This window comes from Symphalangus syndactylus, chromosome 8 (assembly GCF_028878055.3).
Source record: "Symphalangus syndactylus isolate Jambi chromosome 8, NHGRI_mSymSyn1-v2.1_pri, whole genome shotgun sequence".
Lineage (NCBI taxonomy): Eukaryota > Metazoa > Chordata > Mammalia > Primates > Hylobatidae > Symphalangus > Symphalangus syndactylus.
Genome location: NC_072430.2, coordinates 31005271 through 31023102, shown reverse-complemented (window position 1 = coordinate 31023102; position 17832 = coordinate 31005271). Strand labels below are relative to the sequence as shown.

General features: G+C 36.7%; 1 long non-coding RNA gene across 2 annotated transcripts in view; it reads right to left on the bottom strand.

The window, feature by feature from the left end:
• Window positions 1-352: 352 nt before the first annotated feature.
• Window positions 353-17832, bottom strand: part of LOC129487576 (uncharacterized) — a 56411-nt gene continuing 38931 nt past the window's right edge. For both annotated transcript variants that reach the window (XR_008659376.1, XR_008659377.1), the window contains exon 5: window positions 353-638. This is a non-coding gene — a long non-coding RNA (uncharacterized lncRNA). The remainder of the gene's footprint in view (window positions 639-17832) is intronic.

Here is a 17832-nt window from a genome sequence, read left to right as displayed (position 1 = left end):
CGCCATTAAAGCTTTCTAACATTACTGATGCCTAGAAAGTGTTAATCTGCAATTAGTCAATTAAGTGATATTTTTTGCTACGCTGAGCATTACTGTTTGGTAGTTTGACAATCTGTCGTTGAAAAGGGAAGACAGCCTTTTGAGAAAACTATTTGTAGTCACTGGGTAACATTGATTATCTATGTTTGCCAATGCCTGGAGAAAGGAAAATCATTATGAACGACTCAGATTGCATATAAATATGTTGATAAATATGTTTGACAATGTTGAAATGTATTATTTCTCTTTGCTTGAAAGAAAATTGTTTGCCAATCTAAGGAAGGGATAAATGACATACACAAGGCAGAGTAGCTCCTTCTTTATCTTTCTTTATTTCCCTGCAAAGCTAACATCTCTACTCCTCTGCAAGATGACCTCCTCCTGCATGCACACAGCAGCCACTGGCTCATAGCAGCCCAAGAGCCCCCAAATGCCTCTGAAAATTGCTGTGAAACAGAGATTTGCCTCTTCCCTGAGAACCAGAATGAGTCAGAAGCCCAGTACGTATGGGAACAGTTGAGCGTTTGGATCTTCTGTGCAGTTTCTCCTTTCTGATAAGTTATTCTTTTCCTGCAAATGATTCTCTCCCAGATAACAATCTGAGCAGGGAGGAAAAGAAGAAAGGGATAATTTGTCTATTGAGTCAAACTTCAAGCAGCATTTGATGTACCCTAGCCTCGGAAAAGGGCTAAAACTGCATTTAGTTTGTGGCAAATGTGAATTATCATCTTTCTATGTCAAGTTTTTCATGTTTTTTGATAACATAGCAGATGATACTTACTCAGAGTATTAATCATGGCACTTAACCTACTCTGAAAGAAAACTCAAATACCCTTAGGGAGAGCTTCCATTACCACGATATCCAATATTCATTTTGCCCTAAGTGCAACCTCCAAAGATGCAGTCCTATTTAAATAATCAATTCTTCTCAATCACCCCACCCAACAATGACTGGAAATTACTCCAAAGAAAAGAAGAATGGAATAATCAACTTTGAAAGAAAGCCCTTTTTACGTTAAACTTGGAACTATTTTTTCTCACTCTCATCGTTTATATTTTTCCAGTACATATTATAAGTAAACATATACATCAGTACATATCACTCATTGAATTTGTCAATCAAATCTAAACATCTATAGGGGACTGGTATTTGTTTAGCCAAAAGAAACAAAGAGCAGTGAATTATAAAAAGCAAGTTATAACTGTAGCTTAATATTTGTGATAATTTTATTAATCAAGGTAAATTTGTATCTTTGCAACAGGTGTCTTGAGTATATTTTTGTTGTTGAACGTGGGTCGAAGAGTGAAAACTAACTCATAGAGTTAGAATTTGTATCTACACATTAGTTATCATTGGTCCCAAGGCAAAAGCCCTCTTCCTTTCATTTAAAAATGAATATATAGTTTGGGAAATTAACTGTTTATCCTAACATTGCAAAATATCCAAGTCTGCATTCACAGTGAAATAAACAATGTTTGGGTCTTGGAAGAGCTCCATATAATGATAATGTGAATTACTTTAGTTCATTATTTTTATTGATCAAAAAACTTGACAGTAACAGAATCCTGCTTCATTATAGTGCTGTATAGAACAAACTATACCACAGCAACAGCCATTAGAGGAATAATTTATGATTATAATAATTCCAATCTTTTTATGACACTTTGCCCTGTTTTCTTTCAATTGATCTTTACACAAACTTTATGGTTTTGGCAAGAGAAAATAAAGACCTAGATATGGTCCTTTAGTGCTTTACAGAAAGTCTTTTTCTTTAGTTACATGGATATATGTGACTTCAATGTTTAAGTAGCTTGACTTTAGAGAGTATTAGAGTAAATGTTGATAAATCTGAATAGGTGTCTCCTGGCATTCTATGTCAATGTATCACACTGGCATGGCCTGTACTTTCGTGAAATGCTAAGTCAATGTATAGCTCCTGGATCTACACATTAGTATTATAGGCACTGAGGCAAAAACTCATTCCCTTCAAAATAACGGTGACCTTCCTAACAGAGGTAATGTCTCCTCTGTTCCTCCCCAGCAGCTTTCCAGTCACCCACAGGGATCCTCTCAGCTAAATAGCCATCAGCTTCCTTTCTAATTTTATGGTGGGAGGATAGGAAAAGGACATACTCCCTGAGGCATTTGGAAAGTTTAATTGTATTTTTGAAGCTAGTTTCTCATATGGGATGTAAAATTTTTCAAAATATAATGAATTTGAATAAAATGTAAGATAAAATGAAGGTCGCTATTCCTGATGATTAAAACTATCTTATTAAGTGATTTGCACTATATGTTCTCTACACAATTGATGTGTGTGATTATTTATTGATTTACCTGGGTTTTGTTGTGGCATCGTTTGTACAATGAAACCAAAATGCCACCTGTATTCTTTAACCTTAGTTAATTAAGTAATTTCCTGGTTGATCTTGTTAATTCCATAGGCGTGAGGTTGAGGGGAGGATATTTACTTTTTCTGTTGCTATCTCGTTGTTAATGATTACGTTTGAAGTTATTTCTACTTTTTAAAGAGACATAAACAAGTAGTCTGAAGGTATTGTATGATAGATTTTTCCAGGTAAAATATTTCAGACCTCCAACTTGTAAGTTGCAATGAATTTCTGTTTAGGGTGATCACTGTCCCTTGGGGTTATGTTAGCTATAGCTGGCAGACAGTAAGGGGGAAGTGGGGCACCCAGAATGTTCAGTGCTTATTTATTCTTAATGTGACAAGACAAGGGGCATCACTGAAGATCATGCAAAAAATGTGTTACTTATGTCAGTTGAATGCCCAGATATAGATAATATATGATTTAAGCATTATAATTGACTCTTTGTTCTCATTGTCAACACTTCAGGGTGAAAATGGAGACAAGAGAACCTAGGCCAACGTAGCATGCGCATTTTAAGCACAATTTTCTCTCTTTCTTGGATTGATAAACTTATTATGAGGGTGTGTTAGTCTTAGTTCTCCAGAGAAACAACAAATTAGGAGCATATATGCATATATATAGCTTATATGCATATGGTATTGGTTTACATTGTTACAAAGGCTGAGAAGTCCCAAACTGCAATCTGCAATTGGCAACTTGAGACCCAGGAGAGCCAGTGGTATATTTCCAGTCTGAGTTCAAAGGCCTGAGAACCAGAAGAGCTAATGATCTAAGTAAATTCCAGTCTGAGCTCCAAGGCGGAAGAACACTCATGTCCAAGCTCAAACACAGTCAGTCAGAGAGCGGATTCTCCCTTACTCCACCTTTTGCTCTAGTCAGGCCTTCAAGGGATTGGATGAGGTCCACCCACATTGGGGAGGGCAAACTGCTTTACTCAATCTGTATTCAAAGGTTAATCTCATCCAGAAACATCCTCATGGATACAACCAGAATAATGTTTAATGAAATATCTAGGCACCTGTGCCCAGGCAAGATGACACATAAAATTAACCATCAAAAAGGGATTAGCTATGGTCAAGGTTAAGGCTTTTGAAAGAATGATTTGCTTAAATTATCTTTCTTCTGTATAATTTCTCTATTGAAGATCCATGCACATTGCTCTGGAATGTGATTTGTCTCAGATCAATTCAATTCACCACACATTTATTGAGCCCCTATGCTTACAAGATATAATGCCAAGCTATATGGGAAATTGAGTGGCACAAAAGCCTTAAGAGTGCATAATCTGGTATTGAGAGATGAATATCCCCAGTTACAGTGAAAGGCTGAATATAATAAGCAAAATAAGACAGACATCAATTACTTCCAAAGGAGGACAAAGAAGGGAAGAATTTATTTCTACTGAATCAAGAAATACATAAGAAAAGGTTTAAATTTGCCTGGATTGTGAAAGATGAACACCAGGGCTTGAAAGTGGTTAATTTTATATTATAATAACTGTTCCAATTTGATACAAATATGTTTTTGAAGCTCAGAAAATTTCTTGAATGAGTGAACGTAAATTGTGGCAAAAAGCCGAAAGAGAACACTAATTTTATCACAAGCTTTGCCCTTAGCCATTTTAGAGGCGGAACTATTTTGATGGAATCCCCGAGGAATTCCCTGAACATAAGACGTGCAGTCAAGGTATTTGTCATCCTTCTACCCAGCTTCTACCATAAAGATATGGTCATTCAGAAGGTGGAGTGTTCATTGAGTGTCACCCAACAGGGAAAGAATATAGACCATGAGACATCTTAAAATATAAATTTCAACCATTTTTTTTCTGCAGAAAGTACTTACTCTCTGCAAAGAACTGTTGTTTTATGAAGTATTGAACCTGGAGTAATGATATAATGCGCCTTTTAGTTGCAACCTGTCTGTGATAGGTCATAAAAAATTATCTTTGAAACATAATTTTAATAATTAGCTTTCATATTAAGTCAAAATTATTGCACAGACATTATTTCTATTAGCTGTATTTGTAATAGAATAAGACTGTACTAATAAACACTTCTGTAGAAGTTAATATTTGATATATATTGATCCTGACTCATAATTCTAATCCTTAATGATTAATGGGTACTGTATGTATGTGCAAGATGGCAGGAGAGGACAGAAAAGGTGGATTTTTAGCAGGGTAATAGAGAAGGGTAAGGAGTAAACAAGATATAGGTGTTCTTTACCACAGATAAAGTCTGAAAGAGAAAACCAAAGTTTTCTACTAGAATAGTTAACAATGATGTGCGTTATTCATGTAGCAGCCATTATGTATTAAGTTCTGTGCTAGGCATCTCGATATTATTTACAACCTTATATACGAAAGAATCTGAGATTGAGACAAAATTTAGTAGTTTTTACTTTTTCATTTTTTTAAATTTACACAGAAAGCAAATAATAGAGCTCAGATTCAAATAAGAATTAATTTTACTTCAGTCATTCCAAAGCTCATACGCTTTTTAATATATCACATGGTTCTTATAAAGCCTACATCAGTTTACTTATTTCATCATTGAGATGTCTCTTGCATTCTTCATCCCTTTATACACTTCCTCCGTCCTTGACTTGGCTTGAATGAGCTCATAGCATTGCAAGGTTTTTTTCAATCTGATTTTTCTGCCTCTAGTTTTCCATTTATGCCAGTTGTCTATTGATTGTCTCTCCACTTCAAATGCACTCTTGTTTGTTCATTTGTGTCACCTAGGTTTGTGATATAGCTGAAACCTATAAACATTTCTCTTTTGCCCACAAACACAGGGGTTGCTCTGTTAGCCAAAAGTGCCACACAGACACTGCAAATCCATAGCAGAGGAAGAGGTTTGTCTTTCTGATCCCAAAGGGTTACTTTGTTTGTTTATTTGATTAAATGCCCAGAAAATTGGCAAGACTTGGTGCACAGTAAACACTAAGTAAGAAGGATGTTAACTTTGCTTTAATATAAATAATTTTATTACAACAGAGATGTCTCATCAAGAAATGAGATACTTGTGCATGTACATATTTCCTTACAGAAAAATGTGTTCAATATAGTTAGCTATTCCTGTTGCAATGATCCTCCCACCTCAGCCTCCTAAAGTGTTAAGATTACAGGCATGAGCCACCGTGCCTGGCCATTAGCTATTCTTGAACATAAGTCAGAGCAAGGCAGAGTGAATGTTAAATGAGTGAATATTGCAAAGGAACTCAAATTCCAGATAAGACATCTGGGAAAGGTAATTGTTAAGATCCTTTGACCCTTGATAATTTATTCTTGATTTCATAGAAAAACAATCCAATGAAACATTTACTGCCTGTCTTCTTACATACTCATTTGTGTGTGTGTACCTTGTCTTACCATTGTGTTTTTTTTTTTTTTTTTTTTTTTGCTTCTAACAGTGTTCTCAAGGATGTACCAGTTATACAGTAGAGTTAATTTATTTGTAGTGAATAGGGATGCAAGTTCCTACTTCTAATTTTCAGTTTTAATCACCAGAAAATGCATGGCTGCTTGATGGAAAATACTAGAGTTTAATATGAAAATCTTCATGTCAACATTTCAGTTTTCCCTCATTGCCTTGTTTCCCTAACAAATACTCCACATTCTCCAGTGTTTAGCAGACAATAAATCAGTGCTGTGGCTCATTTAACACTCATATTGGAAGGGATTTATTCTCTCTAAAGCTTCAGCAGTTGGGCCAAATACTCAATTTTTATATTTTCAACCCCTCAAATCCAAAAGATGTGATATGAACCAAACTAACAACACAAACAAACTCTCTGGGGGAAAAATAATACAGTGGATTTAAAATCACTCATAGATAAAATGAGGACACATTCATCTGGGTGGTATAGAATTTCTCTCCTCTGCTCCGGAGGGTGCATTCCTTTTCAGCAGCAAAAATCTATCTCCTTTGGTCAAAGAGATGATTTAGTCTCCAGAGCCAAGACAAAAATCCTGTTGGATATTAGAATTTGGAGAGTTCTATGGCCTCCAAACAGGAATTTATATACCAGAACTGGTCAATGGTCCATCTAGTCGAGCCTCCTGCTTCCTCCTGCATCGAATGATGGATGTGTTAGAAGAAAGGAATGAACTCTCCATGATGCCCCTAATTGAGAAAAATAGCCACACCAAGGAAATTTCTTCTTAACTCTGGTACTGGGTTAGTTTATTTCATCATGCCTGAGGCCTGATAGCTATTTACCTCTATACTACTGTTACAGAGAAATTCTTTTATTTTTATTTTTGGTAGGAACACACTATTAAATTTCTCATAAGTATTTAATTCTTAATTGAATCTTATTAACTTCTGCTGATTAACAACTCACTGTAGAGTGAACAAGCAATCACATTCCACCTCTCAATTTTGCTTAAAAACGTCCAGCTAAATGTACATAAAATAGTGATACCTCTTACTTTATTTCTTAATATTATATGTCTATAAAAAATGTGAACCACTGGAAGTCAACACATAAAAAGTTCTCTGTAATTAGTTATAAAATGTATTATTTGGTTATTAAACTACAAGGAGTGAAAGTTCAATTCATGACTTGTGAGTGTTTCAAGCCCACTCTGTATTATTTGCTTAAACCTTTTAAGAACCTCATATTTCTTTACTAGGAGAAAATTGCCACTGAGCTAGACTACATTAACATGAAATATGTTTAACGATATCCTTGCTTGGAAACTACTAACAATGTGTTAACAGTTTTCGAGGACACTGTGGACAGTGTATTTTATTTTTTTTGACAACAGGGCTGCAAACCACTTTATTCAACTCTGTGTTACGTTGTTAAGCCTTCGATGGAAGGACTTTAAGTAAACAATCTATGTCATCAAAGGACTCAACTCATTGTCATCACCTATAGAATGTTGAGCAATAAGGCCAAGGTCAAATCTTGCATTAGAACTCTGTGCTACTGTGGGTTCACTGCTACTCAGGCTTTGAGAGCAGGCATTTATGCTTGTTGGCAGACTAATTAAGGGAAATGATATGCCAAAAGAGTTCTCGCCTCATCATTTTTTAAAATGTGTTTACTCATAACTGTGCTTGGATTGGTGGTCAGAAGGGCTAGAAGAAGCACTAATCCTCCAACAATTCTCTAATTCTTTTTGCACGAACAGCTTACGTTATCACCTATTTTGAGTGAAAAGCCATAAATTGGTCCCAGGTAATCATAAATCATGTAGTCAAATATGAAAGCTCGTTCCTCTGAATGGTAATAGGTTAGCAATCAAATATTTATTTATATGATTAATGTGAATGGGGTTTATTTAAACAGCATAGAATGAACATCAAGAGAACAGGACTTCTGCCTGCATGGCCCCAGATTTGAATCCTTGGCCCAAACAGTCATTTCTATGTGCAATTAGGCAAGCCATGTATTGTCTATTAACCTACTTCATAAGAGTGACACACACTTTTAGATCATTGTTTATATTATTAACACTATCATTATATTTTATGATTTATAAATTGTGATTAATGTGAATAAACAAATTATGTGAACAGAGTATTCTACAACTAAACTACTTTTAAAAACCAGAGCAGATTATGAGTTATTTGAAAGAGAGATAGAGAAAAAGAAATAAAACTTTGACAATAATATGTTGCTCTTATGTAGCATATTCCATTGTTTTCCTTATTTGAGTTTCACAAACATCATGTGGGGTATGTTAATTATTATTAAAAAACTTTGAGAAGAGTATATTTTTCCCTCTAGGAACTAAGCTCCTTTAGAAAAATAAAGTGAACGTACTTTTGTACTGTTACAAGGTAGTACTAGACCGATAAATATGTCCTCACAAATGGACATAGCACTTGAAAAGGTTTTGGAGCTATATGGCTCTGTACATGTCATTATTATATTGTTTTTAAGTGAATATCATTTTCTCCAAGCCCATGCATATGTGTATAAGCTTCTGTTAGAGGTAAACAGGTAGATGACAAGTTGTTTCTTTGCTTAAATTTTAGTTGCAAGGCAAATTTCCAAACAGCCTCTGTTCCATGTACCTGAAGAGAAAAACAGAAGACAGGAAATGTAAAAACTGGCAAGAATTTGAACTCAGCATGCACTGACATGGGCAATGTGAACACCCTAGAATGTATACTAACACCCAAGTATGCAAAATCTACAGGGTCAAGAATAGAATCTGATACATAACGAATGCTTCATGAATATTTCCTTATAAACACACACACATCTATTACATTTTAGAGGATAACTTATTTTATTTAGTGTGTAGTTTTAAAAAATTGTTTAAGTGATACAAAATAATTGCACATGTGAGTTACAGTCATATTTTGATACGTGTATATAATGTCATGATCAAATTTGAATAATTATCATATCCATCTCCTGAAACATTATTTCTTTGTGTAGAGAACATTCTAAATCCTTTCTTCTAGCTATCTGAAAATATACAATAAATTTTTATTAACTATAATTACCTTATAATGCTATAAAGCCTTAGACTTCTCCTTCTAGCTATAATTATGTATCCATTACACAACCTCTCCTTATCCTTCCCTCCCCCCTACCCTTCTCAGCCTTGAAGAGCCACAATTCTACTCTTTGTTTTTAGGAGCTAAACTTGTTATCTCTCGCATATGAGTGAGAACATGTGATATGTGTATTTCTGTGACGGTCTCATTTCACTTAATATAATGTACTCCAGGTTCATCCATGTTGCCATAAATGACAGGATTTTATTCTCTCAAGGCTGAATGGTATTCCACTGTGTATATATGAACGTATTCTTTATTCATTCATCTGCTGATAAAGACTTAAGATGACTCCATATCATGACTATTGTAAAGAGTGCTGCAATAAACATGGGAGCACAGATATCTCTTTGATATACAGATTTCCTTTCCTTTAGATAAATACCCAGTAGTAGGATTACTGGATTGTATAGTATTTCTATTTGTAGTTTTTTTGAAAAATCTGATACTGTTTCCCATAACATCTGTACTAACTGACATTCTCACCAACAGTGTATGAGAGTTCCCTTTTCTCCACATCCTTGCCAACATTTGTTATTTTTCATTTTTTTGATAAGAGTCATTTCAACAAAGTTAGCCATCTCATTGTAGTTTTGATTTGCATTTCCCTGATGATTAATGATGTTAAGCATTTTTCCATATAATTGTTGGCCATTTGTATGTCTTCTTTTGAGAAATGTCTATTCAGATACTTTGCCCATTTTTAATAGAATTATTTGTGGGGTTTCTTTTTGCTGTTGACTTATTTGAGTTTTTTACATATTCTGGATATTAATCTATTGTCAGATGAATAATTTGCAAACATTTTCTCCCATTCTATAGGGGTCTCTTCACTCTCTTGTTTCCTTTATTGTGCAGGAGCTTTATAGTTTGATAAGACTGCATTTATCTATCTTTGCTTTTGTTGCCTATGTTTTGAAGTTTTATCCATAAAATTTTTGCCCAGAACAAAATTCTGAACTATTTTTCCTATGTTGTCCTGTATTAGTTCTATAGTTTGAGATCTTATATGTAAGCCTTTAATTCATTTTGAGTTGATATTTGTACATATAGAGAAATAGATGTCTAGTTTCATTCTTATGCATATGAATATTCAATTTTCACAGCATCATTTATTGAAGAGGTTGTCCTTTCCACAGTGTATGTTCTTAACACCTTTGTTAAAATCAATTGCCTTAAATACGTGGATTTATTTCTAGCATTTGCTATTCTATTCCATTGGTCTATTTGTCTCTCTTTATACCAGTACCATACTGTTTTGGTTGTTATAGCCTTGTAATATATTTTGGAGCCAAGTGGTATGATGCCTCCAGCATTGTTTTGTTTTTGCTCAGAAATGCTTTGGCTATTCAGAGGCATTTATGGCTGCATACAAATTGTTTTCTAGGATTTTTTTTTATTTCTGCGAAGAATACCATTGGTATTTTGTTAACAATTGCATTGAATCTGGGCCGGGCGCGGTGGCTCACGCCTGTAATCCCAGCACTTCGGGAGGCTGAGATAGGCGGATCACAAGGTCAGAAAATCGAGACCATCCTGGCTAACACGGTGAAACCCCATCTCTACTAAAAATACAAAAAATTAGCCAGGCGTGGTGGCGGGCATCTGCAGTCCCAGCTACTCAGGAGGCTGAGGCAGGAGAATGGCCTGAACCTGGGAGGCAGAGCTTGCTGTGAGCTGAGATTGCACCACTGCACTCCAGCCTGGGGGACACAGCGAGACTCCATCTCAAAAAAGTAAAAATAAAAAAAATTTAAAAAAATTAAAAAAAAGAATGGCATTGAATCTGTAGATCAGTTTGGGTAATATGGACATTTTAAGAATATTAATTATTCTAATCCATAAACATGAGGTGTCTTTTTATTTTTTGGTGTACTCTTCAATTTCTTTAATCAATGTTGAGTAGTTTTTATTGTAGAGATGTTTCACCTCCTTGGTTAAATTTATTCCTAGGTATTATTTTTTGTAGCTATAGTAAATTGGATTGCTTTCTTTATTTCATTTTCAGCTATGTCATCATTATTGATGTATAGAAACACTACTCTTGGTGGAGGCAGTTCTAATGGCTTTCATTTGGCCTTTCTCACCATAGTAGTCCTCACCCTACAGATCAGGGAACCAAGGTGGGGATTCTGCCAGCTGCTAATAGGTCTATTCAAATTATGCATCTGGACCTGGGGAAATAACCAGAAGATGGGTTTGGGAACCCATGTAAGTTGAACCTGAGCTTGAACTCCATTAATCACCTGACCCTCATAACCCCCTATTTTAAATGGAGGAGCACAGTGATGTTTCAGGCCCTGAAATTAATGTCAGTTCAGAGTCAGCGTCCAGCAGTCCCAAAAAGTTCTGATTATTTTCCTTTCCCCAGTATATATTTACTCCAGTAAAAGGTCAGAGTTTCCTTTGGGGAAGGATGTAAAAGATTGACAGTCTAAACTGTTGGCAGTATACTGGGGTCCTTCCTCAAGGGGACTCAGCCTCCCCTTCATTCAAGGGGTTCTGGGTCTATAAACTGGCTCAAGTCTGGAAATTGATTGAGGGTCTATGATTCTCTATTTTTTTTTTTTTTTTTTTTTTTGAGAGGGAGTTTTGCTCTGTTGCCCCGGCTGGAGTGCGGTGGCACGATCACGGCTCACTGCAAGCTCCGCCTCCCAGGTTCATGCCATTCTCCTGCCTCAGCCTCCCAAGTAGCTGGGACTACAGGTGCCCGCCACCGCGCCAGGCTAATTTTTTTTTTTTATTTTGTAGTAGAGACGGTGTTTCACCTTGTTAGCCAGGATAGTCTTGATCTCCTGACCCTGTGATCCGCCCGCCTCGGCCTCCCAAAGTGCTGGGATTACAGGCGTGAGCCACTGCGCCCAGCCTATGATTCTCTATTTTTATGATTCAAGTTAGACTTGTTTTCACTTGATCTAGATGTTTTCTGCATATACAGATCAAGTAAGAACGTAACAGGCTTTCCATTTATTTCGCTTCAAGGAGCACCATGATTAATTAGACAATGTTGTAGATCTACATGGGTCAGACTATTCTGATTGTTGTTTTTCCTCTGCTGCCTCTTGCTGTAACCATGTCCATCTTGCCTTTGGCAATTGAGTGCTGCCACTTGGTCCCTGCCACCTTGGGATCCAGTTACTCCCAATGCATTTAGGTTTTAAAATTAAGTGACTGCGGTTCTCACTGTATGGTCTGGAAGACAGAGGAGAAATCTCAGAGGTCTTCAAGGATGCTGGTTCTCTCCTCACAAATCTATTTCTCAGAGTATTAATGAAAGGTGTATCTTCTGGACCCTCCCAGTGTGGGTGAGTAGGTTTTATGTGAAAAATCCACCTTAGCATTCTAACTCCCTAAGCCTTTGAATCTCTTCCTTTATATTAAACCAAGGAAGATAAGGCATTTCTAGCTCTCATGGTGGGCCAGCTTTTGATCCATATTTCAGCCAACCACACAAATAATTAGTACTTTTATTAACTCCCCAAGCTGCAACATTAAATCCCTGCTTAGTGAGGCCATGTTAATAAATTCAACCTGATCCAGCTTTATTTCCTTCTCCCATTATCCTACAACCTTAATTTCCATTCCCATACATGTTTTCCCAGTTTTCTGCTTGTATACAAAATAGAACACTTAGCTAGTTCTTTGGAGTATAGCACACTTCCTCATTGCACCCCACTTTTAGGGGCTTCTGGGACTTGAGTCCAGTCATTGTTCTAGAAGAAAAGAGGCATGGTGGGGGTGGGTCCCCAGGAGAACCAGCATTGTCTTGCTTGTCAACTGCCTCAGGGGATGCCATTATTGTTTCCTCAGGCAATGCATGGTTAGTTCCTCCAGACAGAGGCAGAAAGATGAATACCACTGTGAGGGCTGTTGCCACTGCCACTGGGAGTAGGGAGGCCACCTCCCCTGGCAGAAAAGGCTCATCAGAATTTAGGAGCTCATTGTCCCCACGCTTCATCGGAGTCCTCCCATACATCCTTATTCCAATGTACAGTATCCTATTCTTTTCCAATCAATGTCCTTATTTTAACAGTAGTCACACTAAGAGGCTGAGAGTTCACCTTTTGTTGTAAGTCAGCTAATGACATGAGGAGGGCTTGTGTTTGATTTTCAACAATCTTAACCTTGTGGCTACGGGAGAGAAGATTCTCCTTCAGAGAATACTTACAAGCTTTTAGGCTACTTATGTGCATCTGCAGCTGAGAGTCCAAATTCCTGAGCTTGTCCTTTAATTCCATCTGTTTGTTTAGTGATGTCAGGAGCAATCAACCAAAATTTCTTGGTTTTCCACAAATATTTGAAGTAGAGTCCTTAGCATTTGAAGGTCTAATGAGATTAGAAAGCCAATTGTAGAAACCTCAAAACTGATTAAAATTCATCTTTAAAATTCCGTTCCTTTAGAACAACTTCTGGTACCAAAATCTCTATTAGTCAGGGTTCTCCAAAGGGAAAGAAACAATAGATTTATATAAAAGAGAATTTTTGGGGGGAGTTGGCTCACACAATCAGAAAGGTGAAGTACCATGATAAGCCATTTGCAAGCTGGAAAATGAAAGATGCTTGTAGCATGGCTCAGTCCAAGTCCAAAAGCCTCAACACCAGGGAATTGACAATGCAGCCCCTAGTCTGAGGCTAAAGGTTTGAGAGCTCCTGGAAGGCCACTGGTGCAAGTCCCAGAGTCTACAAGCTGAATAGTCTGGGGCCTGATGTCTAAGGACAGGAGGAACAAAAGGCAATCCAGTCTAAAAGGGAGAGAAAGAGAAGGAACAAAGCAAGTTGAATACCCACCCTACTTCCCCAAGCCTTGTTCTAGCCAGACCCTCAGTTTATTGAATGGTACTTTTCTAATTGATGTCCTCACTTTAACAGTAAACACCCTACAATGCTGAGAGTTCACCTTTTGTTGTAAGTCAGCCAATGCCATGATGAGGGCTTGTGTTTTATTTTCAACAATTTCAACCTTGTGGCTAGAGGAGAGGAGGGTCTTCCCACCCACTGAGGGTGGGTCTTTCTCCTCCAGTCCACTGACTCACACGCCAGTCTCTTCTGGAAATACCTTCATGGACAGGTCCAGAAACAATGCTTCACCAGCCCCATCTAGGCCTCCCTTAATCCAGTCAAGTTGACACCTAATATTAACCATCACACAAAGTGAGAGAAAAGTCTCAAAAATAATTCATAAATAATCTTTTCTGAAATATTTGGTTTACCAGAAGGAGGAAATGCATTGCCAATTGCAATTTAATTCACTGAATTAATTTTGACTTGATTAGATCCCTTTATAATTTTCTTCCTTTCTACATTCTTGCCCTTTCTCTTCGCATTTTGTACACATGAAGCACACTGTCTTTTCAACACTCGGTTACCTAGTATTTTTATAAAGGTGAAATATTGTTACAGAGAACATCAGAGGTTATCTTGAAATAATTAAAATAATAAGGCTAAAGGTGATAGAAGCTAATATTTATTTCAGGCTTACCAGTTTGAGATTTCACTTTATATCCATTACAATTGGAATGTCAGCTCAAAAGGAGCAGAGATTTTTAGAGTCCTGTGCACTGATGCTTTCTTGATGTCTAGGGTAGTGCTTGTAGGCACTCAGTGAATATTTATTGAATATTGTAGAATGGTCTCAAATTCTACGAACAATGCAGCAATGCAGATATTATTCAATATTATATCCTACTGCTTGGAGACTGATGGGTTGTGCCATGCTACTGGCTTCTCTCATTTTCCAGCTTGCAGATGAGTTATGTATCTTTCTAAACATATATAGGTGAGAAATCAGATAAGCATGAAATCTGGATCTGCTAAAAGACAATCTTGGAAAATTACTTTCATTTCATCTAGACTGCTTAATGCACAGAAATTTGTAGAAGTATGTCGCATGATTACTTATACCTACTGAGCAAGTGGACACACAGATTCTCTAGATTAATTAGGATTGGGGGATAGTAGACTTATATAAAAGGATCCAGAAATCAAACCTAAGTCTGATTATAACCATGTGTTTCCCTGTAATCTATATTCCCTGGCAAGGAGAAATTAATGGAAAGAGGGTAGAGTAAAGACATAAATTCTGAATGTTATCTAATGTTTATAGTGTTACTGTATGCGTGTGCACATGTTTGTATGTGTGGGAGAGTATGAGAGAGAAAGTGTAATGGAGATGGCTTGGAATGTATCTTAGATTCTTCTCTGATGAATTATTCATCTGTTAGAGTTTTAGTGATTGCATCTTTCATAATGTTTGTATAATTGCTTATCTAGGTAAACTTGATTTTTCACACATCTTTGCACAAACATAACTTTGCATATAACTCTATTTCTGAAAGCACAATATAATGCTGATTTAATTATTTGGCTACAAGTACTGCCCTTCACCCCAGATAGTGAATATCCTAATGAGAAAAGGAAGTGAGTCTTATTTCATACATGCCACAAGCATTGTGGGGCTTCAATTAATGTGTGCTGAATTAAATTGCTAGAGATGTAATAACTACTTTAGTTTCACAATAATAAAAGCAAACACTTACCAAACACTGTAGGCCAAGCACAATAGTCTAGGTGATATATCTAGAGCATCTAATATCCTCAATAATCCAACCAAATGAGGACTATTATCATCATTCACATTTTCCTGATTAAAAAAATTAGGGTGAGGTAATATGTTCAAGGTTATGCAGGTAGTGAAAAGAAAAATGGAAATTTATACAAAGGCCCAATTCTTATTTGTTTTTCTTGGGAGAAATGAGGCTCATCTCTTTATCTTCAGGTAAGTTACTTCCTCTTAATGAATGGAGAAGCAGTGATCTGTGCCAAGCTGTTTGTGAAGTACCTAAAAGTACAATCTGAGTCTTATGACAGCCAATCTAGTGATATTTCCACTACTTCATTAAACTCTGACCTACTTGTAGATGACAACACATCTGCCTTGTTGAAAGTCATATCCCAGAACTTGGTATAGTGACCCTCATATTGTATGTAGCCAATAAATATTTTCTGAATTAATGATTGAAACACGATAGAGGTCATTGAAAGTCATATCCCAGAACTTGGTGTAGTGACCCTCATGTCGTATGTAGTCAATAAATATTTGTTTGCTCAATTAATGATTAAAACACAATAGAGCTCTCTCGATTTCAATAAGAACTTGATCCTAAGTTAAAAGGTAACAATTTAAGACACACAATTGCAGTGTTAAGGCCTCCATCTATAAAGGAGCACATTCTTTATTGCCTTGCAGACCAATAATCATTAACAGACTGGATATCAAGTTTGAATAATAATATACTGAGCTAGGTTTTATAAGGACATTAATTCACATGCACATCTACAACAATCCCTGAGGACTTTGTAGAATGTGAATATAGACATTATGTGATTCATGCCTTAGCTAGGCACCTCTGGGGCATGTCATGATGGCTTGCATTCAGCCACAAGTTGGTGAGAAATATTTGGAAATGTCATAACTAGCAAAAGAACATAAAATGTGCAATTGAAAACTCACCCAGAGATTTCAGTGAGGCTAACTCTTCTGAGATCTGCAAGAGGCAGTAAGCCAAACCTCAGCACTGTCTCAGTGATCAGATAAACACACTTTTGCATGTGACAGTAGCCTTTAACAGATGATCTGTGGGAGCCTGCCAGGGGAGGTGGCCTGATTAGCACTTGACTGGGTGCTCTTCCCTGCTTTCTGCTCTGCGCCAGTTTCTGGTTTTGTTGCTCAGACAGGCTTGCTTCCTTTGTAACACTGGTATGCAGCCACAGTTTGGGTCCATTTATTTCACACTCTTATCAATTCTTTTACTGTGTAATGGAAGGCTTCACTTTAAGCACTAAGACATAGGATGGGTGTAGCAAACCTGTGCACCACACACACAAGGTTAAATCAACCTCATTGCCAGGTAAAAATTGAAAATTGTCAGGACCCTAATGCCAACTTTTTTTTCTCCCCTGCCTTTTTTTTTCTTTTAAAATTTATCATTGAAATGGAAAAAAAAAATGTTTATTTCAATGTGCAGGTATCTTCATTCCTCACTCAGTTTATGACTATCAAGAAGGACAGTTTAAACCGTTAAAAGAGAATTAAAGAAAAATTCTGTAAGCATGGCTTCTATCTGTAGCTCTTCCATGAAGTAGCTAGGCACTCTGCCTTGTGTGTGAGGTAACTTCCGCAACATGAGAGATAAATGATTTCTAGTGATCTGTTTTATCCTCTATAATTCAATAATTTTTTTGTTTGAATATTATCTTTTATTTTTTCTGAAAGAATCACTTATTATGCTCAACATAGTAGCCCTACAGAAGAGAAATCTATAATTCCTAGAATCCATAACTCCCACTTTTCTCGTGCTACGTGGAGTTCTGGGGTTTAAGTATGACATGGTTTGGCTGTGTCTTCACCCAATCCTCACCTTGAATTATAATAATCTCTGTGTGCCAAGGACAGGGCCAGGTGGAGATAACTGAATCATGCAGGTGGCTTCCCTCATACTGTTCTTGTGGTAGTGAATAAGTCTCATGAGATCTGATGGTTTTATACACGCGAGTTCCCGGGCACAAGCTCTCTTGCCTGCCACCATGTAAAAAGTGCCTTTGCTTCTCCTTTGCCTTCCATCATGATTGTGAGGCCTCCTCAGCCATGTAGAACTGTGAGTCAGTTAAACCTCTATCATTTATGAATTACCCATTCTCAGGTATGTCTTTATTAGCAGCATGAAAAAGAACTAATACAAAGTGCTTTGGTGTGTTTGAAATATTTGCTATATACTAAATATTTTTCAAGTATTAGATCTCTTGTCTGTTTTACTTTTTTCTTATTTTCTTTTTCCCATGTAAGTTTAGCACAGTGATGTTAAAAAAGTAAAAGTAT